The sequence below is a fragment of the Rhamphochromis sp. 'chilingali' genome (genome assembly GCF_963969265.1).
Source record: "Rhamphochromis sp. 'chilingali' genome assembly, chromosome: 21".
Taxonomy (NCBI): domain Eukaryota; kingdom Metazoa; phylum Chordata; class Actinopteri; order Cichliformes; family Cichlidae; genus Rhamphochromis; species Rhamphochromis sp. 'chilingali'.
In genome coordinates, this window is record NC_137949.1 from 17,693,958 (window position 1) to 17,699,957 (window position 6,000).

General features: G+C 39.4%; 1 protein-coding gene across 4 annotated transcripts in view; it reads right to left on the bottom strand.

The window, feature by feature from the left end:
• daam2 (dishevelled associated activator of morphogenesis 2) overlaps positions 1-2,096 on the bottom strand; it is a 112,508-nt gene extending 110,412 nt beyond the window's left edge. For all 4 annotated transcript variants that reach the window (XM_080869950.1, XM_080869948.1, XM_080869949.1 and 1 more), the window contains exon 1: positions 1,955-2,096. The gene's annotated coding sequence lies outside the window, so the exon portion shown is untranslated. The remainder of the gene's footprint in view (positions 1-1,954) is intronic.
• Positions 2,097-6,000: the final 3,904 nt, after the last annotated feature.

Consider the following 6,000-nt stretch of genomic DNA (forward strand, 5'->3'; position numbering starts at 1 on the left):
ATGCAACAGGACTTTTGAATAAATCCATCCATCACTGACATCCTTTAACACAAGTCTGTTGGTTCAGCGGGCAACCTATTCCTGCCTGTGACGTATGTGCATTACACATTGTTTAAAAAAAATCCTTCAGCAGCTTTACATGCACAAATCCTCCAAGCCACTTACTTAACCAATGATTAAAATGTAATTTCTATGCCATAATCCACCCCAATCCTTTCACCAATAATGGCCTTTTTACACACACACACACACACACACACACACACACACACACACACACACACACACACACACACACACACACACACACACGGCCAAAAAGTTGGGGATCACTGTGGCTTTATTTGATGCAGCACAATCTTGATCCGGAAGAAGGAATGATGCTAAGCCATGTGGGTAAGGAGGAGAAAGAGGAGGCAGAGGAGGACGAGAAGGAGGGGATCATTTTGTGCTTAGCATGGTGCTGTGCTTGTAAAGCCTCAACCGCTGGCCAAGAGCAGCCGACGCTGCATCACTGCCAGATGTTCAGACGGATTAAACAGCTCCTGATGCCTCTGACAAGCAGTGTGGCCATTAAGTAGGGATGCCTGTATCTTCTGATTATTAAAGTGCAGTTTTCTTTTTCCAATAGCAATGCAAGATTCACAAAAGCTTCCCTTTTATACATGATCCTTAACATTAATATCTGTCATTTGAATGGCCTGATTTCGGTTAGAGATGGAGAGGTTGTCAAGTTTTTACACATCTGGATGTAAAACAGTATGAAAGATAAGAAAGAAAAAAAACTGCAATCAAGACTAAACACATTACTTCACAAATCCCATTAAATGGACCAAAAATAAAAGGCATATCGATCTCTGCACTATCATATCAGTGAAGAAGTAAGTGAAGAGGCCATCACATGATACTTTGAATGGTATTTAACTCTGGATGAGAAAAGAAATGTTGAAAGAAATATAGAAATAAATAGGTTTAGGGTTATCAACAGGGCGAAATGTTACAAAATTAAAAATAAATACATTTAACAGAGAATAAATTAATGAACTTGAACAGCTGGTGTAGCCAGACTTAGTCCAAGAGAAAGGGAACTCCTATCCACTCAAAGAAGTATGGATCAACAGGAGTCCCCCAATAAGTTTGAGAGTCTGAATCTGGTGCAACAAGCAGAAAATATTTTCCATTTCATTTAATTATAATAATAAAGTGGAAAAAATCAGAGGCCTTAATTGTGCCCCAAGTCTAAATGCCTTTCCTTTTTTTTTTAATTACTTGATTTGAACAGATCTTCTTATGAGAAGCTATTTCTTTGCAGTGTGGGTGATGACACAGCAGTGGAGGTGGCGCAGCGCCCTCTATAGACGGAGACAGGAACTAACATCAGCGCTGTGTGGCCCAGTGAATGCATAGGTGGATAATATCGAGGTCAAATGCATTGAGCATCGTGCAAAACTCACTGCAGTCCATCATTATAACACAAAGCGACATTATTATCTCAAAATTATCACATCACTGTGAGAAAACCGTCAAACAGATCAAAGATAATCGGTGGGGGGTGGCTGTCATGCGCAAAACTGCATATAAATGCACTGATATACACCTAATGGCACCAATGATGTGTTATAACTGAAGCCATTAATCATTTTCTCCCTTTAATATTAATGCAGGCGAACTAGCAGGCTTCAGATCAGGTGCTGGATCCTAATTGGCATGTTGAGCAGGAAAAAAGGGCAGTCAGGTAAAGCCACAGCAAAGGTTCTTTGATCACATTTAAAATTAAACTCTAATCTGTCCTAATCAGCAGAGACTGTAGCATCAAAATGACACTTTCCCACATCCAGGGGTTCAAATATATATCCAAACCGATGGCCCCGATTGCCTCTACGGCTGCTGAAGGCAGAACCATCCCAGCCTCCAGCTCAGCCCAGGCTGCCTGGCAGAGGAAACGTAAACTTACCTTGCAGACGCGTTGCGGAGAATCAGTCGCTGCTCGGAAATAATAATCCCGTGTGGCTGTCAGCGGGAATATGGGAGAGAAATCACAGCGGGCTGGATAAACAGAGAGCCGCTGAGCTGTGCTGACTGTACGAGGAGGTTCATTCAGCTGAATGATAGTGGAGAGTGAAGGCACTGACAAGTCGGTCACAACAGCAGCACCACGCCTCCTGTCTTAAAGTCACCGCACTCTGCCTGCCTATCCGAGTGGGTGTGTGCGTGTGTGAGAGGTGAACACGACCGCATGAAATCATAGCTTGCTCATTACAGGAAAATAATACAAATGCAATAGCATCGTATAATTCTTTTTTTATGCTCCATATATACTAACTCGACAACATTTCTATGCTCCTGTGAAGCTCTTCATAAAGAACACTAACACAGGCTGTGCAAGAGCCTGGAAAAGGCTGTGTATTGGAGTCTTTTCCTCTACAAAAGCCTCTGATAATATACTTTAGGCCCTTAACGTAAAAGTAGACATTATGCATATCATTTTAATGTTTCAGCTCTGCCGAGTAGATTTACAATAGAATATAGATTAGATTATCATTCATCTTAACTGCTAGCCTAATTCAGGGTCGGGGGTTGTCATAGGGCAAGACCCAGCCAACTGAAGGGCTAATACAGAGAGAAAAACAACCATTAGAATCACCAATTAACCGAAAACACGCACCTTTTTAGAGAACTCGCAAAGACTACAAAAAAGGATCTGCAGCTGGCGTCAAAGCCACAACCTTCTTGCTGTATTGCAGCAGATGGTTTTGCATTTCAAATCTGCAAAGTAAGAAGTAACTAACGCATTGCAATAAATAGCAAGGAATATCAAGTGTGATATTCAGTGGAGTAAAAGTAGAATTTAACACAAGAAATACTTGAAGTACCAGTAAATTATAATAGTACTTGAGTAAAGTATTTAACAGTATTTAGTTGCAATCCACCATTGGTTACTCCATGCAGTACCACTCTGTCCTTTATACTGTCATACTGAGAAGTATAGTGATGCATACTTGTTACACTAAATAACACTGTATTGAGTAATCACAAAGAACACTTCTGCCATGGTAGAAGGGTAAAGACTCATGGGACTGTTACAGGCTCAGTGACAGAGCAGATGAACAGGGCAGGCAGAGAGAGGACATTAGGCTCAACTGACTTTGATACTTCGGTTTTTAAAAAATGCTGCCTGCACAACAAATTCAAGCAACATAGCTGAAACAACATCATGAACTAGTACACATAATAACCATAAATGCACAGTGCACTCATTGCCAATTTGTTTTGTGAGTTTCGACAGAGCTGATGATTGCCTCTTATTAGTTCCGAACAGAGACGTAAGAGGTAGCCAGCTTTCCAAGGTCTGACATGTCTAGGCCATGCGCTCCAAAATCCAGGATTGTCTTCAGTCATGCTGCTACGATTGGATCAGATGCTCTAATTAGCATGGGCTTGATTTTTATTGATGTTGGCATTTAACTGTTTATAATCCTATCGAACAAATTAATTTTATTCATATTTATAAAACTAAGTCAGCAGAGTTCAGTTGAGAGGGTACAGTGACCTTTTTCAGCATGCTCAGGTGTCTGGGACTCCTGTCCACAATGCTGACACTGGACTCTTATTGTTTGTCTCCAAATCCTTATTTAATAATTGATATGACTATCAATCAGAGTTGGTGTTCATGTTCAGGGTTGTTGTCCTTACATTATTAAAACCAGTGTTCTTGTCATGGAACACAACAAAATTAAGGCTGTATAAAGTATATTAAGCAGAATAATGAAGAACAGGTAGTACAGAACACGTCTGTATGCAAGCGCAAGGAATCGTGGACCTGCTAATGTTTAACATGAAATCCTTATTCTCGCAGCGTTTCGATCAGTTATGTTGTGTTTAGACTTTGCTTCTTGGGGCTGTGTAATATGTTTGTGTGGCCAAGAATAGCACAATGGTTTACCTTTTAACAGTCCACCATGACTAAGACTTCTGTAGCGATTAATGAATCGCAGTCAGTGTTTTTGTTCACGGTTGTCATTCATACATTATTAAAAGTAGTATTCCTGGAGCACTGAAACTGTAACTTTGTTGTCTCAAAATTTAGACAGCAAGTTTGCTTCTTTTTTTTTTTAAAGTAAAGCCAACTCATTTTGTTAATAGTGAATAATTATTTGCACACTGTCATTGATCTCAATAAACATCAAAACAGCCAATATATCTCTCTGCAGGAAGAGAACATTCATGTCACATAACCACAAATCCTAAAATTTATTGTAGAAGATAAGTTCTTCAAACTTACTGCAAATTTCTTGTTTTCCTGTGAATTAAAGCCTAATAAAGTTCCCCAAATACAAAGCAAAGGTCTTGCCGGAGCAGCTGCTAAGCACTTAATCCTCTGAAATATGAAGAAACAGTATGACTGGCTGTGTTTTGATCTCCTCACAGCCTGTGATCCTTCATTAATTGCAAATTCTGGGCATACACTTTGACCTGGGCTCAAACGTGGACATCAGCACTAATTTATATGTTTGAGGGTGAGAACGAGTCCTGCTGTGGTGTCAGCATGTGAGATAATTCCTCCACATGCAATATGGAGTGTTAGAATTCATGGTTGTATAATAGATGGAAGCTCTAAAGTTTACCTGTTCTTGTTTTCCTTACTGACTCTGCCCCTTGGCAACCACCATGTAAGAGCAAACAGCTAGAGCTGTCTATTTTAGAAAGTCCAACAGTCAAAGTAACCTCACCCATAACTCAAACCAAACTCCAGAGCCCAGTTGTTATGAAGGATGAAAAGATAAAACATTGGTTTTCTGTACAAGACTGAAAATAGTAAAAGTAAATTTATCATTTTAGCATGAGAGTCTCTGAGGTAACTTGCGACAGAATGACTTAAAAGGAGATTCAGTTTTTGTGCAAAACTGCATTTTAGTTATTGTGCAAATGTACTGTTTATAATGTTGGGGAAAACCTGCAGTCAGCTGAGACTGAAGAAGTCACTTGGATGATTAAAAATGTTTCTCCTGGTGAAAACACTACGTCCAGATGAACAGAATCAACCTTTTGCGAGATGCAGTTTAGTAAACTTCCTCATTTGGTCCATTATTCAGGTCTGTAGGTTACTTCTTGGTCAGCATCCACACGTCGAAGAAGAAGCAATGCTCCTAATAATGCGAAAGTTAAATTCCTAATCAAAACTTAAAGAGGTGGGGCTCTTTTGGGAAAAAAACAACTTTTTTTTAGTACCAAGCTGTAAACAGTTAAGAGAAAAAGTATACGCTAATGGCTTCATTACTAGTTACTAGTTTGTTAGTTAGTCCGGCACTGCGGATCACTGAATTGTAACTATCTCACATAAGAGGATGAATTTGGACATTTTGACATGTCTATGGGGATTGACTCACTTCTGGAGCCAACCTCAAGTGGTCAGTTGAGGTATTGCATCTTTTTTTCAGGTTTTCACAGTGGCACAGGAGTAAGAGATACCCTAGCAATCATCAGGATAGACATGCTATTTTATGCTGATGCACTGCACTGATGCCAGTCTAATCACAAAATTAACACGGGGGCAGGTAGGGAATGGTTCTTCTCATGCTTTATGTGATAATAAAATTTAAATAACTGAAAGAATAAAAACAGTTTCCAGGAACTTATTTTCTAAATATATCAGCCTGTAGCCAGTACCATTGTGGAAATAAGGTGTCAAACTGAAAGCAGACACTTAGCTGGTACCCGCATTATTTAGCATTCTTTAAATACTGTCATGCTATTAGACTATAACCAGTTTCCTAAGCTCTCAATGCTATTTTACATTGAGTTACAGAACAACCGAGTGCTTTGAGTTGTTGCTATGGAGGTATTGTGCCTTAATTGAAAAAACAAATCCCTTTAAACATTTGTTACACATTAAGAGACAGATTCTTTCTCTTACTGTGTGGCTTAAAAATTTTTAAATAGCTTGCACTTGTCTCTATGTATCATCACTTTCTGTCTAGAGCAAAATGTGCCAGCTATTGC